The following is an 18,360-nucleotide window of genomic DNA, read 5'->3' as shown; positions in this document are numbered from 1 at the left end:
CTGAAATTACTTGTGGAACTGTGTGAATGAGCATTGTGAAGATCATGTCTGTAATACTGTATTTTCTAGAGAGCTTGTTTGTGCAACCGTTACCAAAGTTGTGCATGGATCTGTGCTCAACAGAGCAGAAATCATAGACTTTCCTTGTATTTGATTTATATGTGAAGTTCTGAAGTGTCATGAATTATGCAAGAGACTCCTTGGATGGCCCTACCTTGTAATTTAAGTCAGGCATTTCACACATTGATAGTTTAGTGCTTCTGTCTTAATTCTAGATTGGGACCAAATATATCAGTGCCAGCAGCTGGCAGCTTTCTGAGCCATCACCACCTGCGTTACATGTGTAGGTTCTAGCACAGAACAGGCATCGCCCTGCAATTTGAGCGTGTGCTTGGACATCTCTAGTAGCTGTCCACAGGCTTGCTGCAGCCATGCTCCATTCCTCATCTTGCCTCCCATGGAGTATCTCAACCTAAAACGTTTCATGCATTAGGGCAAGAGAAAGGGGAAGGCATGTTCCCTTAAATCAGTTGTTCTGAATGTCTGTGTTTATTGCCATGTCACTAATTTTTTTTGTATGGGTATAAACAAGAAAGAAAAGCAATAGCAAAAGCACAAAAGAGTATTCCTTGCTATTATCATGGAGATGTGCTTGTAAATTAATGACACAGTTTTGTGGCTTATGCAGTAAAACAGTTCAGTCTTTCTGACTTGGTAATTTTTTATTGCTCCAATTCTCCGTTTGCTTTAGTATAAGAAAACTTGGTTTGAAGAGCATCCTGTTTACTTATATCTCATAGTATTCTTTGCAGTGTTCCCTCTTATTCATCTGTTTGCTAAGCTAACTTCCTGGTTCATTCCATCTTTTTAGGTTTTCTTCCATAATAATTTTTGATTGTTGTCAAACTCGTGCTATGCCACTGTCACTGGTTCTGAGGAGGAACTCTTAAGTGGAATAGATACTCGAGAAGATATTGGATATTTTCCTAATCTCATTCTTTTTCTATTTTACTATTTTGATTGCTCTTGTGCACCACTGTGATGCCCAGCTCAGCCTTGTCATTTTTTGAAGCTGTTGGTCTGTTTGTCCGTTTGCTGTTCAGTTCTGAAGTAAAAGCTTGTCAGTGCTAAAATCAATGGTAAAACACCTGTCAACATGAGTGGGACAGGAACTCATCCCTCATCGTTTGTTGCTTTCAATTTATTGTGTCTCTTCACCCCTTTGGATTTTGCAGTTTGAAGAAATGTTCATTTCTTTATCAGAAAAGTCAGGTATGCGTTTTCCCAACATTTTCCATGACAAAGGCAGATGTAAAGACATAATTTGGATCATCATGAATCATCTTCAAGTGCTCTATTCAGTCCCAGCTCTAGCAAATCCAGTGATTCCCTGAAAGCTTCCTGCTTCTGATATACTAATAGTATAGTACTTATTTTCATATCCTTTGCTGTCTGCTCTTCTTTCCTTTTGGCCTGCCTCTTACCCAACTTGTATTTTATCTGTCTAGTTCTACTTGGAGTGAATTTCCATCCTCTAGAGCATAACACTTCAATTCCGCTGACCTTTTGTATTTGGGGAATATACTATAGTTATTTACTCTTTTATTGTGGCTCCTTCTCCTGCCTTCCTGTTTCCTTTCTTGCAGAGGAACACATGTAACTTTTTGAAGTAGCTTCCATGCAGTTTATAAAGAATTAGGTTTCCTTACTTGTGACTTTAGGTTATTTTTGAGAAAGATTGTTTTGTTTTTTTTAAGAAGATACTTCTTCTAGATTGCAATGTTATATTAAAAGCTGTGGATACTTTCTCTATCTGGAGAATAATGCTTTGAAAATACAAGTTTACAAGAAATGTATCTTTATGGATCTCCGTTGTTCAAAGTAGCCTTGACATTTAATGTTTCTCACCAGTCAGTTTTACAAATTTACAGTCAAATACTGTTTTCACAATTTAATTAGGGGTACCTAGATCTAAAATCTGTTATGCTGTGTCTCATTAGTATTGCACTTAACACACTGTAGAGACATTTTAAATAGGTATATGCAGATGGATCCCAGGTAGATTTGATGCGGGCTTCATAATATTATGAGGGTCCAGCTGTGTACATCTCTGTAGATTAAATAACATAAGTTTTTATGTTATGAAATAGAGCTTCAACAGCACTGTGTGAACACTGTAACTCTGTGTGGTCTTCATCATTGAAGGGGCATGTTTCTTTCAAGTTCTTGCTAGCTTTGAGAATAGTTGGTTGCCATAAAATTTTAAGTGGAACTGATATGGGGACATAGTGGCATTTGTTTGGTAGTCCTGGGTGCTGATAAATCTACAGTTTCCTTTCCGTAAGCTGTATTACATGCATTTAAAAGCAGAATAATAAAATGATCAGTAATTCACAAAAGAATGCTGTTGTGAATAACATAGATTAGACAAGCTTTGGAGGCCAGATCAATTTTTCTAAATTTCCTTATTCACATGCATATTTATATAAATGTGAAGCTGGATATACCCTTAAAAATTGATTTTGGATTTTTGAAATATGAAACTAATAAACTACAGGGCAATTACCTAATTTGTAGAACCACTACTGGAAATTACTTAAACTCATTCATGAAGGTATTAATCCAGGCTGGGGCAAGACACAAGCCCTGTCTTTCTCTGTGTGTCCCAATTTCTTTTTTCTTGTCTGAAAGAATCATGCAGCAAAGCTAGAGGTCACATTTGGTCTAGTGCAACCAAAACCCTAGTAAAAATACAAATAATACATATAAAAATCAAATGGTTCCATGTAAATTCTCAATTTCTTTACTGCAACACAGACTGTGGTTATGGTGCAGCTGGAACCACTGTCAGTATTCCTCTTTGCTGCAAATTGAACAAGATTCCAATCATCAGTTTTATTACAGGATTGCGATTTTGTGCACAGTAGGGTGCTATTAATATAGTCTATAGACTTGATTTCCTTACGAGTAGAATCTGTAGGCTCTAGTAAGGGCTTCCTGTGTTGCCTTTCGTCATTCAGAGTCTTTCAAAATGTGTATAAAGTACTTCCAAGCCAAAAAGACAGTGCTTGAATCAGGCTTTTGAGTTGGTGAGGGACATTAATGAATACAGCCTTACAGAATATACAGTGTTTTTTATATGCTATGAAAGCAGACAGATCTCATCAGAAAAGAATTCATGCTTTTCTTTGGTTCACGCCATATTTTGTTGAGAGCTTAACAGGAAGGGATCCTTTTTTTCCTCTTGGATTTTACTTTTTATTACAAAATATTGCACAAACCCTTTCATACCTTGAGCTTCTCCAGGGAGCAAACATAATGTCTGAATATAATGCTCTGGGTAGCTTTTGTCATTTGTAGCACTGACTTTCTGTGCACTACCAGCTGGCTTGGGCAACTTGATGCTGTATGGTCTGAGCAAGTTGAGTATTACACTCTATCCTGTGAAAAACCATGCCACTATCCTTACATTTCTCTTGTAGTTTAATTCCAAAGTTCTTTTCGGTTAAGAAAGAACATTTTCTTGCTTGCTTTTGCTCGAATTGGCTAACAAGCACTTTGAAAATTGCAATTGAGGAGTATGGAATGTTCTTATATTTTTAGGGTTTTACTTTTCTGCATGATATGCTTAACTAATTCAAATATAATTTAATGGACATTCTTTTAGTAGTGAAGGTGTAGGAATAGAAATGCTCTTTTACTTCCAAAACATGTATTTCCTAATGAATTTTTTAATCTAGTATTTTGATAAAATAATGTAAACCAGTATTCTATTAGGGTAAGTGCTGGGCATAAGAGGTACTTAGATTGTATAGGGATTGCTAATTTTGTATTGTAATGCTATGAAACAGGAGAAAATGCACAGAATGAAAGGGAGGTAAATGTTTAAAGACGTGATGATTAATATAAAATCATCTGTATGTAATAAAATACTGTCAGAAGTTACTTCAAGTCTTTTCTGAATGATACGGTTTTCATCTTTTTGGATCCATGTGTTCGTTTAATAAAGGGAGTAGTCCATCTAAGTATATGCATAATCAATACTCATCCAGTCCTGGGTTATTTAAGTGCTGGTAGACTTTTTGGCTATGCTTGATGCATCAAGCATGCTTTTAGTCATTAACAGGAATAGTAAATTGATTCTTTCAAGAAGGATGTGTTACAAAGTGTGTTACAAAGTTATGGTAAAAGTACCATGTCTGGTGGTTTTGCAGAGTGGTTTTGAGTGTTATATTGAATAGTTAAATATTTTTAAGTAAGGTATTTGATCATTTTAGGAAATGTGAAAACACCTTTTACCTATGGATGTGTACGTGTGTATATGTGTGTAAACATATTGTACATACATAGTTCTGCAAGTAAATCTTTCTCAATTTTTGCCTGTGTTTTTTCATGCACTTCTGTTGGTATCAATGGGAGACGAGGATATAAGTATGAAGAGCATTAACTGGGCATATATAAGAAAGCAGGCAGTAGTAAAGTTGATTTGTTCTTGTGGTTCCTATTCTAAGTGTGTTACAAGAATAATGGAAGTAAATATCATTGCATAGTAAAAACAGTTTGTAATAATGCTCTTAATAATGCTCTGTGGCTTTTTGGGTATATTTATATGGAAAATATTCTGCTCTAAATTTAATTCTAGTTTTGCATTAGGGAAAACTATAATGCAAAACTGTAAACTCAAAACAGGTCATTGTGCAGAATTTCTGCCTTGGGCTTTGACTTCATCAGATTTCAGGAGCAGAAAAGACTTGGTAAGTTGTGTGCTCTGAGGGAAGTTACACTTTACTTGGAGGGATTTAGATGATTCTGTGCATACCGTTTTTTTAAGGTGGTCGGAATCAGTACCCAGCATGGCATTCCCGGATGCAGTGCTGCTGGAGTCTTGTAGAAGATGTGTAGTGCAGAGCTGGTCGTTGTTTGTGAACGTTGAAGATGATGAGGTATTTTTCACATAGCTTTGCTGTTATGATGAAATTTCAGCTTGGTTACTACTAAAATGCCACCTGTGGCACCCCCTGAACTTGATAGTTTTCTGTGAAGATAACTGATACATTAGGTACTAGGTGTCTGTTGTTACAGTTGCCCTGATTTAGCTTGAAATCTCTATATTCTTTGAGATTAATGGTTTGGTACTAGATGGTTTCTTTTCTTGGTTTTATTAGTTATGTCCAGGTTTGTACATTCTTTAGTCATGTTGCAGAGGCCACCCTTCATCCAAGTATTTGGGAAGGCTTAGTGATAATGTTTACTGAAATATTATTTACCATGTTGATTTTGGTTACAGCCTTCCTTGTTTGTTTTGTTTTGTTTTGGTTGGTTGGTTGGTTGGAGTTTTGAGGGGTTTTGCGGGTGGGTTTTTTTATTTTTTTTTTTATTTTCCTTCCTTAGTACTGATTTCTCTGTTGTGCTTTTTAATTTGGGTAAGAAAACCGACAGTAACAAGCATTTATGGTAAAGTGCTTTGATGCATTATCTAAGCCTGCAGGTAGATAGATAGTTACTGCAGTTTTCTGAAGCATATTTCTATTTTTTACTAGCTTTTTCTTGCTCTATTCTTTATGAATTTTTATATTGCTATAAGTGATTCCTCTTCCCTCACTTTTCTCTTCTCACTAATGCTTAGTTGTTCTTCTTTCCTACTGTTTTATTCCTGGTCTGTCCATCTCCTAGGCATGTGTGTGGGATACATTAGTTGTTGCAAAAAATTCTATTCCATATTAAACATTGGGCTATATCCTACTTGGTTTACAGGTGTCAATCAGTAGTTGTCATTGGCACAACAGCGTGTTATCGAAGTAGAGATGTTTAAAGGACAGTTCTGTGAAATCTGCTGGTTCATCATGTAACTGTAGTTGTTCTTGTCTTCGGGTAAACTTCTTTGAAGTCAACATGCCAGGTCTGTGCATAGTGGGTGGGACACTTTCCAGTGCAGCTGAGCTCAGCTGGTCTTAATCTTGCCTCTGAATATTCTTCATTTGCCTGTAGGTTTTCACAGTGCACCTGGAACATGGATCCTGGAACTGCCTTTGTGGCTTGGGAAGAGGTGACTAGCTTGCCTCTGTGTGTAGTGCTGTGTGGAAAGCATGCAGGGCAGAACTGCAGTGCCAATACACATGTCGATCATTTCTCTGGACAGTGGCAAGTGCAGGACTGTGTTCCCCCTGCAGAGGTCTAGGAATTTTTAACCAGGAAGCAGCGGGCTTGTAAGTCAGACTTCCCCTGAATATTTTGTGTTGCCAACTGTTATCAATGACCCGCATTTTATTCTATTTCAGTTCCACATTTTTATCTATAGATGTTTGCCACTAGTATGCTAGATAGTTGATAAAACTTTGACAATTGTTACAACAGTGTTTATTCATCTAAATCATACCCTGCTGGTGTAGGCTATTGTATCAGCATGGTATGCTATTTCATTTATACTACTACCACAACAACTGCCTATTATATTTGGTCCCACCTGCTACTTGAAGAAAATATTTCCAGGAGCTTTTCTCAAGACCCTGAGTGCTTCAGAGCCTCAGAAGCAAGCAACCTGGTCCAGCTCCTACTCTGTAGTGATCAAAACTGACATCCCAAATAGATAAAATTATGCTGTGCTAGTTTGGTGAGGCCCAGTAATGACTTATGATCATAGGCATTATTACTTCTAAGAGGCTTCCTTGCTGAGAGCCCTGCGTGTAAATTTTGTAACTATGCCCTGTGTGTATTTCTGTCATATGCTAAGGAATAGCAGGAACATATTGCTCACTGTAGCAGCCATATGTGTCAGTGCATGCTCTAAAATGGATTCTTCTTAAGGGTACACAGAACCTTATTCAACTGTTTTCTGTGACACCTTTTATAAAGCACCTGTTTGTGTACTTAGTTGTTTGGCCTCATAAGAAGGTAACCACCTTTTTAAGTTGTGTTGCTGAGTTAACTTAGGCTTTGCTCCCAGAAAGTACTTGTCATTCTGTGAACAGGTATCCAGTGTGGTTATGCTGCTAGCTAATTGTGTCACTGCATGCGTACCAGCATGTCTTGTCTTCTTTCTAGATCTCGGCAACTGATCCTTGTGATTTTGGTATCGCCTCAGCTTCTTTTTCCTTTTGATTCTCATGTCAAGAAAGGATTGCAAATGTTATACTGACACAAAAGACATAAAAGTAATTATTCGGGGGGGGGAGGGTAGGGGGTTGAGATACTGTCATTTAAACTTCCTCTCATGATTTTTGAGTGCTTGAAATAGATGAAATAATAAAGCAGAAGCTCCTACCCAAAACCACAAAAACCCACCCAAGGATGAAGTAAGCAACTATGTTCTGTCCTCTCTAGTCCTGTTTGCTGAAATAAATTGGCTGAATGCCACTGAATACCCTCTGAATGTTCAATGTGAAGCAGACTAACAGTTCTTAGATTTTGGCCAGGTAATTCCAGCCAACTCTAAGGCAGATTCAAAGCACAAAACATTGCAGAAGTCTTTTCAATCACGTTGTCAACCGGAGTTATAGTCATATTACTGTAACTAGAAAAGTTTCTTTTAAAAAGCATGACCAATTAATTTCTTATCTGCCAAGCTTAATGTACCAGTTAACCAATTTAAAATTTTCTTCCTGCTTGGCCCTGAAAGAGTTAACAAAGGGCTTGAGTTTTTTTGTACATTGTATTGTTTCTTGGGTTCTTGACTTCTCCGTATCAATTCTTTTACTTGTTACAATATTGACTTGCTTTTCTTTATGCAGTCTAGGTGGCTGTGGCATCCGAATGCTTTGGCTGCACGTCAGGTTCTGATGTATTGAGAAAACATTTGTTGCATGTTTTGCTGAATAAACTGAGCATAAATTTCAAAGGGAATCTTGGTATGATAAAACACCTAATTACAACTTACTTTGTATTTGACTTCCTGCATCTTTGCTTCACATTATAACATGGTAATTAAAATTGATCCTTATGGGGGGATTTTTTTTTGGTGAAAATTAGCTCTCATTTTCTCTAAATATGGGAGTTGCTGTGCTAGGTTTGGTAAGACTAATAATGTCTTCCATTCTCTTGTAATTGGCATGCAAATGATAGATAATGGTTTACGACTTTATCAGAAGTTGTCAATTTCTCTCTGCACCAAGTATTCAAAGTGCCATATAAACTTGTATATTGCCTGGAGTATTTTGTGCCATGGCATGAGGAGAATATGCTTGCAATTTCTCAGTTAACCAGCAACATCCTTAGTCCTTGCTTGCAAGAAACTGCGTCAGAATGCTCAAGTAGCACAGGTAGATGGAAAACTAACAAGGCTTGTAGTGAAAAGCTACGAAGATTGTTTGGATAGATTTCCTCTCTTCCTTAGGTCATAAGGCTGGATTTTTCTTAATGTGACAGTCGAGGGTTACAAAGGAGATAAACTTACTCTCCTGCATGAATACATGTGGGTCTCAGTTAAGGATGGCTTAGTGGTTTATTGCCCCTCCAGCCCAATCCTGAATAGATTTTTTTGACATTCTGTTGATACTCTCAAGTCTCCATCCCTCTCCCACACATCCATCTCTTCAGCTTTCCCACACACCCACCTACCTACCCACACAATTACTTTAATTAAATGTTACTCATGTGTGGGTTTATCACTTCTCCCTACTTAATCTGTTCCCTTTCTAGGGTCAGTATGAAAGAGTGACTTGATTCAAACATTAGCAAGTTTGTCGATGACACCAAGCTGTGTGGTTCGGTTGATATGCTGGAGGGAAGGAATGCATCCAGAGGGACCTTGACACGCTTGTGAGGTGGGCTGATGCCAACCTCATGAAGTTTAACCATGCCAAGTGCAAGGTCCTGCACCTGGGTCGGAGCAATCCCAGCCACAGCTGCTGGTTGGGCAGAGAAGAGATTCAGAGCTGCCCTGCAGAGAAGGACTTGGGGGTGTTGGTTGATGAGAAAATGAACATGAGCCAGCTTCAGTGTGTGCTTGCAGCCCGGAAAGCCAACCGTATCCTGGGCTGCATCAAAAGGAGTGTGACCAGCAGGTCAAAGGAGGTGATCCTGCCCCTCTACTCTGCTCTTGTGAGATCTCACTTGGAGTATTTTGTGCAGTTCTGGTGTCCTCAACATAAAAAGGACATGGAACTGTTGGAACAAGTCCAGAGAAGGGCCATGAGGATGATCAGGGGACTGGAGCACCTCCTGTATGAAGACAGGCTGAGAAAGTTGGGGCTGTTCAGCCTGGAGAAGAGAAAGCTGCATGGAGACCTCACAGCAGCCTTCCAGTATCCGAAGGGGAGCTATAGGGATGCTGGGGAGGGACTCTTCATTAGGGACTGTAGTGATAGGACAAGGGGTAATGGGTTAAAACTTAAACAGGGGAACTTTGGACTGGATATAAGGAAGAAGTTCTTTACTGTAAGGGTAGTGAGGCACTGGAATGGGTTGCTCAGGGAAGCTGTGAATATTCCACCCCTGGTGGTGTTCAAGGCCACGTTGGCCAGAGCCTTGAGTGACATGGTTTAGTGTGAGGTGTCCCTTCCCATGGCAGGGGGGTTGGAACTAGATGATGCTAAGGTCCTTTTCAACCCAAACTATTCTATGATTCTATGATTTAATTTTGCTGTCTGTCAATATTAGAAAGACAGTAGTGAGGCACATCAGTCTGTCTTGGCACATCAATCTGTCTTGGCTTAACCTGCAAGCAGGTGAATCCATCTTTAAGTTTGAAGTTGCTTTTATGATCTACTGGTGACATGACAGGGTGATATACACATCACAGGTAGAAGAAAACAGAGGACAAATCTCATTACTAACTAGAGATGCATGCGGGAAACAGAAATTCTTCCTTTCAGACTTCACTGGAAAAAGAATTAGACTGAGCTAATAGTCTAGTATGTATACTGTCCTTTATTTGGTCTTTCTATGATATGCAGAAAGATTTGGGTGGTCATTTTAAATTTCATAGGTCTAAACACTAAATTACAATTATAAATGAATAGTAGAAATGGGTAGAAATCCCAGATGAAAGGATAAGTAAGAGAATAACTTGCTTTTGTTCTGTCTTGAATTGATCCTACTTATATATGGCTGTTTCTTTACAAGAGTTTCACATGGTGTGGTGGGCTGACCCTGGCTGGACACCAGGTGCCCACCATAGCTGCTCGGTCACTACCTCTTCAGCAGCACAATGGAGAGAAAATACAATGAAAGGCTTGTGGGTTGAGATAAGGTAAATATTTCTTCATATATTGAGAATGTTTATATAGGTATATAAAATAATTGCTAGTTTAAGAGTTGCATAAATGCAAAACCTGCCTCTCCTTTTGCTTGCTTCTCACCTGCTTTATTCTTTGTGTGCATATTAGTTGTTTTGTCTTCCTTTTCAGCTTTACAACTCTTTATTCCCTTTGTATAATCTTCCTCTGTTTTTCTGTTATGTTAATTTTTAGTATGCCTGCTTTGTCTCTGTTTCCTGTTTCTTCCCAGTTTTTGCTTATCCCAAGGTTATCTAGTGGTTAATTTTCATCCCTCCCTACTACAGGAGTTACAAAGCCAGCTACTATTGATTTTAATGTGGCATGGGGGGGGGGGAGCATGTAATCTTCAGAAGGGAATATGTTGTTGATGTGAAGAAGAACATACATGAATTCTGTAGTGGTTTTGGATCTAGACTGCTGTATCTTGCTGGTTCTAGATGCTTTTTCAGAGGGGATCCCATGCAGTTGTGTTGCAGTATCATCATATTGTGCTGCCTTTTTTGATTTAGAAAAGCCTCACTATGGCTTTCTGAGGCATCCCTCAGGCCATCTACTACTCTTGAGACTTCTGCATTTGGTTTTCCAGCCAAGACCTCTTTAAATCCCCTCCATTGAAACACATACCACTGCCATTGATCCTTTTCTTCCCTGTCTGGGAGCTGCCTCTGAACTGCAGTCAGAGTCTTACCCCACTATACAGATTCTGAGAGGCCCATTTAGAATCCATCTCCAAATGGCTAAAGAGTGTATAAGTACTCTTCACGTCCTTCACAGCCACAGCAATCACTTTTGTAAAAATGCTTGTGAGGAGGGATTAAATCACCTGTGTGGCAGCCGCTCATCATCCTGGGCCACGAGGTCTAAGTAACACCTCCTGGTGCAGTGGACAAATAATATCTTATACCTTGAAAAGGAAGAACGGAGCATTTCTCCTGCTGTGGTTTTTTGCTTTGGATTGTAATTAAAATACTTTCAATTTATTCTCTGATTTATAAGAGAAAAAAAAAAGCAGCAGAATGCTTCTGGTTGACTCAAAGGAGAAGAGGAAAGCATGGTTAAAATCATCAAGTCTTTTCTATGGCTGTGTTCTTTTTTTGCTATTATAAAAAGTGTTTCAAAAGATGTCAACTATTAAATTTAATAAGGATTCACATAAGTTCCAGCTGTTCCAGAATAGTATCTAAATATTTGATTTGAAAACAGTATGTGTACCACACTGCAGCATACTGCAGGCATGATCACCCAGCTATCCTGAAAGATCTAAGTCTGTCTGTGCTAATTAGTGTTTGCAGATGAAGCTTTTGTAGTAGCAGCTTCAGTTAATAAAAGATCTTGTGGGTTGTAAGCACTTAATGTGTGAGATAAGAGATATCTACAAAAACTAAATGGAAACTATGCAAATTTACTATTTTCAAGTTGTTATAATTCTAGGGCACCTAATTTTTCTTTTCAGAATTCTATGATTAATATAATCATATAATGTTAATATGTTAATATTATATATATGTTAATATGCTAATATTAAAAAAGTCATTGTTGCCTTTATTTACATAGATTTCTTACCAAAAATATAAACTGTCAATTTACTTAAAATATTCAAAAGTATTAACCTTCACATGAAATGATATTAAAAAAGAAATTCTGTAGATTTTCACTCACGTTGAGGAAAAATTAATAGTTTAGGACAGAGAAATTTGCTTTTGACTTGCATGTTTACTTGCAAATGCAGCAGTTTTGTTGCCTGTTTGCTCTGAGTCCTTATTCTTTTGGGTTTAGGGATATGGAAATACTTGGGTTGTGCTGAGAAAAACAGTTTCTCATGGACGGATTCTCTCTCCTTCATTTCCATTCCTACATGGTTTTCAAAGGCAGTGTTACCAGATGCAGAGTTTCACCTCTGAATATTTTTATTTCCTTGTTCTCATACAGAAGCTCTTCCATTTTTAATTTTGTCAGGTGGTGAACTGTCCTAACCTACAGCAGTAGAAATAGTCGAGTTTTATGGTTTCTATACAAGTGTGAATTTTTTCTCCTTCTAATAAGGAATATATTGTTATTGGGGGGGGGGGGAATATTAGATGGTGTTTGAAAATAAAAGATGTAAAAGAGAAATAAAAATCAGTAATCCCTTAGTGATAAATTTAAGGTATATTAGAATTAGTGTTTTTTTTTTTCAAGAGGCTTGCTTAAATTCCTGGATTTTAAAAAAATTCTGATTTACAAAATCAGAAAGTTAAAAGTTGGAGGATTAAACATGTTTGTAAGGAAGACATTGAATGGTTTCTAATGTGTGAGCATTGTTTGATGCTCTTGAGTGGGTGGTACTAGATCCTAGTAGATTTGCACCATGATGCACAGGGCTTTAGTGACAAAATATGGTTTTAACCTCAGAGATAAGTCTTGCAAGCACTTATAACTGAAAGGTTGTATACTGGTGTTCATAATAATCAACAGGAACTTCTTGCAGAGTCATTAGATTTATGTGTAGATACCTGCGTAGTGAGGTCCTGAGTTTATGCAGAGCTGCTGGGCAGTTGTGTTTGAATATGCTTGCATGATAAGATTTTGCCTTTAATACAAGCTGATGGGTGACACTTCATGTTGTTAAGCCAGACATCAAGCTTGTGCTGACATGTCAGTACCTGCTGGTATGCACAAAGACACACAATACTAGCCACCGTTAGGGCTGTTTAAAATTTTGTTTCTAAGGTAGTCTTTAGCATGTACTTGCGGTTTTACAGAGCACTGGAGGCTCCACTCGTGGTAACACTGCTGAAGTTAACACAGAGACTGGCAATGTATGTACTTGTGAAATGGCTTGCGTGCAATAAAAGCACTTTCACACCAGCATAAAAAGTTGCTATTGGCTTCTTCCTGTCTCTAGCAAACATTTCCAATTTTAGAATTTTCTTGCTCTCATTTTTAAGTTAAGCTGTCTCTTCTTTTTTCCCCACTGAGTTCAAAGTGTTGCAGATCCATTCTTTTTATCTCTCTGTTCTCTCTCAAAAGAAACTTGCAGCCATTTCCCATGTTACTTATCTTTTTGCATGTACAGCAAAGTCAACTTTCCAAAGATCCTAATGTGTTTCATAGACAAAACATGTTCAACCAAAGGTACTGCTGTCTGAATCACTGATTCTGTTCTTTTTAATGGAAAAAGCCAAGGCATTTCTGTTATCGTCATCATCATCATCATCACAAGAATTACTTCTGTTTTCAACACAGTTGGGGTTCTTTTGTTTCAGATTTCTTTTGGTAGGGGAGGAGGGGTGGTTTTTTGTGGTGGTTTTTGGTTTTGTCCAAATGTGTATTTTCAGGACAGCAAGTTTACTGTAGGCTCCCATGTGTCCACCTTAGCCCAATGCATTGAATTTTTCTGCCTGGAACTCTTATCCAGATGCAGGTTGTGGCCTTGGGTTATTTGTCTGGGGGTTTTCAAAGTTAAAATTCCCAAACAGACTATTACATGCCTAGAAATGTAGCATGTACTCACTGTGTGCTAATGATATAGATGATGTTAATAATCCTAACTGTGCATATATAGCAAGTCTTCTTTATAGTAAAAAATAAGTCATTTTGCATGTCACGCTCTGACTGAGAAATGTGGTGGCCCTATTAGTCATGTCTGTCCTGGCCACCCACTATATAAAATTTCTTTCTACTATCCCAGTTCTTCAGTATCTCTATAGATGATCTTTTCAGGTAGCAAACTGAATCTAGACTCAGAATCTCAAGTTCCCTTAACCTAAACAGTCATAATATATTGGCCCAAATTTGAGTAGCTTTCTAGTTAACTGAATTATTCATTTGACATGCTGATTGGATGTATTTCAAATATTGAGTGTTTAGACCTGCAAAGTTTAGAACCAGCTAGCAAGTATAATTCAGAGGCCTGGTATTTTTTTATTTTGAATGAACTTACTGTGTCGTATGCTTTTACACCTTTTGCCTTCAGTGGGAAAGAAGGAGGGCTTACGTTCCTGAATATTCAAGTTTTTCATCTATCTGTTTGAGATAGATGTACTTCATACCTTGCCCAGAGAAGCTGTCCTGACCCATCCTTGGCAGTGTTCAAGGCCAGGTTGGACAGGTCTAGTGGAAGGTAACCATGCCTGTGGCAGGGGAGTCAGAACTAGATGGTTGTTAAGGTCTCTTCAAACCCAAACTGTTCTGTGATGATGTCTAGCTATCTAAATACCCATTTTCTGCCATGAAGAATGGCACTTTGTTCTTATTACAAGCAAAAGAAGACTTTTTGTTTCAGCATAGAGTTGGTCATTATTACTGAAGACATTCACAGGAAGGTTACTGCATGTGTTCCACAGGTATCAGAGTAATCATTTGAGGTTAGACTAGACCTGAATCTGGTTTACAGTGTATAATTTTAACAAGCATTAGAAGCACACTCTGTTCTCTTCTGGAAAGCCATGTACCCCCAGCTGTATGTTCTTGCTGCTGGGATTAAAAATGGGGGATTGAGACTGGCTGGTGGTGTGTTTGCTGAAGTTTGTTGGCTTTCAATAAACTGTGCGTTTATTACAAGGAATTGTTCTTGATCATACTTTTCAGGTGAAGAAATGGAAATTAACTGAGGAATCCCTGAGATTTAGTTGAAAATACTGATCCTTTGGCGATGCTTTGTAACACCTTGCCCTACTGATCAAATGCAGCAATAAAATTGCAGTATTTGCTCAGCAGTTTGCAGTAAAAGTAGATATTTCATGCCAAGTGTTATTTACATTATTTACAGGTGGTCTCTTTGGTAAATAAAATAGTACGAAGGTGATAAATTTGTTGCTCTTACATTTGCTAGAATATCTTTGTACCTTGACCTTCTTCTGATAAGGTTTGTGACGATAATATCTTACTGCATAGTTAGGCAAATTTTATCACTGAGACAAAGAGCTTTGAGCGCGAGGGCTTGCAGGGAGTTTTTATTCTTTCTTTGCTTCAGTGTTACCTCTGTAATCATGAATTCACTGTCCACTCTCCTGTGTAGTAAAGGCTGAGTGGGAAATACACAAAATACCCAAAGCTAATGTTAATGCTGCAGGAATATAACATGGGTGTTCAGTGTTGCACTGTACAAGCTTGTTGGTGCTGATGAATTGCCTTGTCACAGCAATGTAACCAATATTACGAAATCTTACTGTGCTTTTTTTTCCTCATACAGATGTCACAGTGACTGAAGGAGGATGTATGACATGCTGTGTTACTGCCTTAGGACCACAATGTGTTGTCTGCTTTGGTGCAGCTGAGGGACTAAGGGGTTTACATTGCTTGTCAGGGCACAAGGCAGCCTATTGGTGCATTATTGGGCTGCTCTAATCTGATTTGGAATGCAAGGCAAGACTTCTGTGTTTTCTCTAAAATTTCTGACATTCTACCATGATTCCTTATATGAGGGAAGTTGAATCACATTTTCTACTACTCTTACAGGGTAGCGTAAACAGTTTGAAATAGAGAGCTTACACGATTGCAACCTCAAATGACAATGGTATTTCTTTATATTCAAGAGTTCTTTAGATTTGGCAGTGGGCTGTAAGACAGATATTTCTAAATGTGATTCCACTGCTTAAATCTAGTGTGATTTTTTCTTTTCTATTGAGTTTAAAGGATGGACCCCTCCAAGCATCTCATGAACAGGCGGATTTCATCCTTGCTACTATTTTGAGAGATTTTGCTAAATTGCAAATATTATTTTTTTCACTTTTGCAGAGGAGGAATTGAGGAGGAGTTTGAATAACCTGTCAGAGGTAAATCTGTGACAAAATGCATTGTGAAAGCTGGCTGTCCTAAGCCCAAGTGTCTAGACTGAGAGATGGTCCTTTTCCCATAACAACAGAACACTACTGCTGAGTTTAATTTTCAGTGGATGTGTGCTTTTGGAGCATTGAGTGTTGAATAGATCGCAGTCTAAGCTTGAATGCTGTCTTTCAGGAACATGAATAAGAAAAAAATATTGGTAAGGTACTCTGTTAATTAGGAAATCTGTTTCCTCTTTTTTATTAAAAAAAAAAAAAAAGGCAAAACTCTGCAGCTTGGTTTAATTTTCAGACAGACATACCAGGCAGACTGTTTGAAATTAAGATCTCTTTCTCCTCCTGCACTCTCCCCCCCTCAGGATATGTGGTGGGATGCTACCACATTCAGTGACAAGATGCCTCTGCTCCTTTGCTTTAGCATAGCTTCCAGCTCACTTCCACAGAGGAATGGGATTGAGGAGTCAAAGATCGGGCATGATATGATAGGCTGCTGCCAGGATCATGGCAAAGGTCAGGTGACAGGGGTCTCAAACTCCCTGTATAATCCTAAGTATTTAGGCTTTCTGCTGTGTTACTTAGCTTTACAAATAGAGGGACCTGTGGCTGTCAAAAGAGAGGGAGACTGGAACCAGGCCTTTGATATACTGAGTTGCTGAGTTTAAAATCTGCACTGCAAAATCTTGAGAAAGCAGCAAGGGTGGCAGGAGATGACAATATGGGCAAGGAGAGTGAGGGGAGAGTGACTGGTAGCATCTTGTTGGAGGAGGGCACTCTAGATAGCAGAGCACCTCAGCAACTCCTTGTTCTGTTCAAAGTGTAACAAACTTATTTATGTTTGAGGTTTTTTCTGCAATAAATGCAGCAGGCAAAACCGATGGTAATCTGTATCTCAGTAAAATACAAATAAGCAGAAATCCCTCAGAGGTTGAGACTGAATTCTTGTTCTTTCAACCTGCTAAGTGTGCAGAAGGCAGTTACAGAGCAGGAGATACCCTTTTCCCCTTCCTGTGGCACTGTTCCCTGTGGTCTTCCTTTCCTCAGGTGCCTGTGGGTAGAAGAGTAATGGCTTACCCTTCACACAGCCCTGATACAGAGCAAAGAAATGACAGCTTCAGATCGTCGCTGTTTCTCTTGGGGATGTGCTCGGCTTAGGCAGTGGTGTTTGTTAGCCATAAATTTCATGAGAATGTTTGTAAGCTTACAGTTTTGCCTTGCTCATGGTAGTTTTTAGTATCTCAGATTTCATACTGGTTTGCCGGAAAAAATATTTGCCAGCAACTCTGTATTTGTGCAATGTTTATACAATACATTAATAAACTGCAGTTCTTTTTCCTCAAATACACTATGTGTATGGCATGGGGCCATCTAGCACAGCATATGTACTGTCTGAATTGCTATGTTTTGTGGGCTTGGGTTTGTTTTTTTTTGTTAAATACAGAGCATGATATGTAGGTGGAGAATCTATGACTTCAGTAATTGCAATGATTCTTGTACCAGGAGTACCTCTGTGTATTGTTTTGCTATGATACACTGTTGAACATTGCAGAAAGTGTAACAGCTATAATTGCTGATTCTAAAAAATTCTTATTTTACTTTATAATAAAATTTGCATGAGGTTTTCATCATATTGGCATGAGACCGTATTGAAGGCATTTCGTAATCCTGTGGCTAGTTGTTTTCATGGAGAGTGGAAAAATAGTTTTGCTTTGCACTATTTTTTTTGTTAAAAATATGGACTGTATACCAGAGTGAGTTTAAATTCAGGCAAAAAGAAATTATAAATGTTCCTAAACAATGATAGCTAAAATACAGTCCTGTATATGAGCTTTCAGTTTGATAAATACTTACTTATGAGGTCATAAATACTTGAGGTACAAAAGGTTAATGTAGTGTGAAAGGCTGTAAAACACAGCAAGCAACCTGCTAGATCATAATGATGCATTAGTACCTTTCACTGTGAATGGTGGTGGTTATAAAATCTTTGGGTTGAATTTATTCTGTAATACAAGAATGGAAAGCCAGAGTATCTTCACTGTGTAGTTGTACTTATCTTTTTATATTTACTTCTCTTTGCTAAATAAATAAATAAAAGATTCTCATCTGCTCCTAAGTGCCCACTGACTGGAACTGATAAAACCCTTCTTTTTGACTAATATAATTTATGAAAAGTGTATATCAGGTGTTGTCTGTATACTCAGAATAAGTAATAAAATAAAGTAATACTCTGTTTTTTTTGCCTTCTGCGTATTAATAAGTTTCCATGCAATAAAGTAAGCAATAATGCATAAAGGAAACAGAAGTGTTATAAATTCTGTAAAGCAGTAGTGCAATTTACCTTTGAAGAGAAAAAATACAGTGCTAAATTCACAAAGTAAGCATTT

The 18,360-nt window shown here is 38.1% G+C and overlaps 1 protein-coding gene across 37 annotated transcripts in view; it reads left to right on the top strand.

Moving 5' to 3' along the window:
* The window catches only part of RBFOX1 (RNA binding fox-1 homolog 1), a 1,275,045-nt gene that overhangs the window by 1,147,081 nt on the left and 109,604 nt on the right, over positions 1–18,360 (top strand). The gene's annotated exons all lie outside the window — the stretch shown is intronic.

The sequence above is a fragment of the Pezoporus occidentalis genome, unplaced genomic scaffold (genome assembly GCF_034315485.1).
Source record: "Pezoporus occidentalis ecotype Australia unplaced genomic scaffold, CSIRO_AGI_Poc_V1 ctg60, whole genome shotgun sequence".
NCBI classification, from domain to species: domain Eukaryota; kingdom Metazoa; phylum Chordata; class Aves; order Psittaciformes; family Psittacidae; genus Pezoporus; species Pezoporus occidentalis.
The sequence above is the reverse complement of the archived record's forward strand: the minus strand, read 5'-3'. Positions and strand labels throughout refer to the sequence as shown.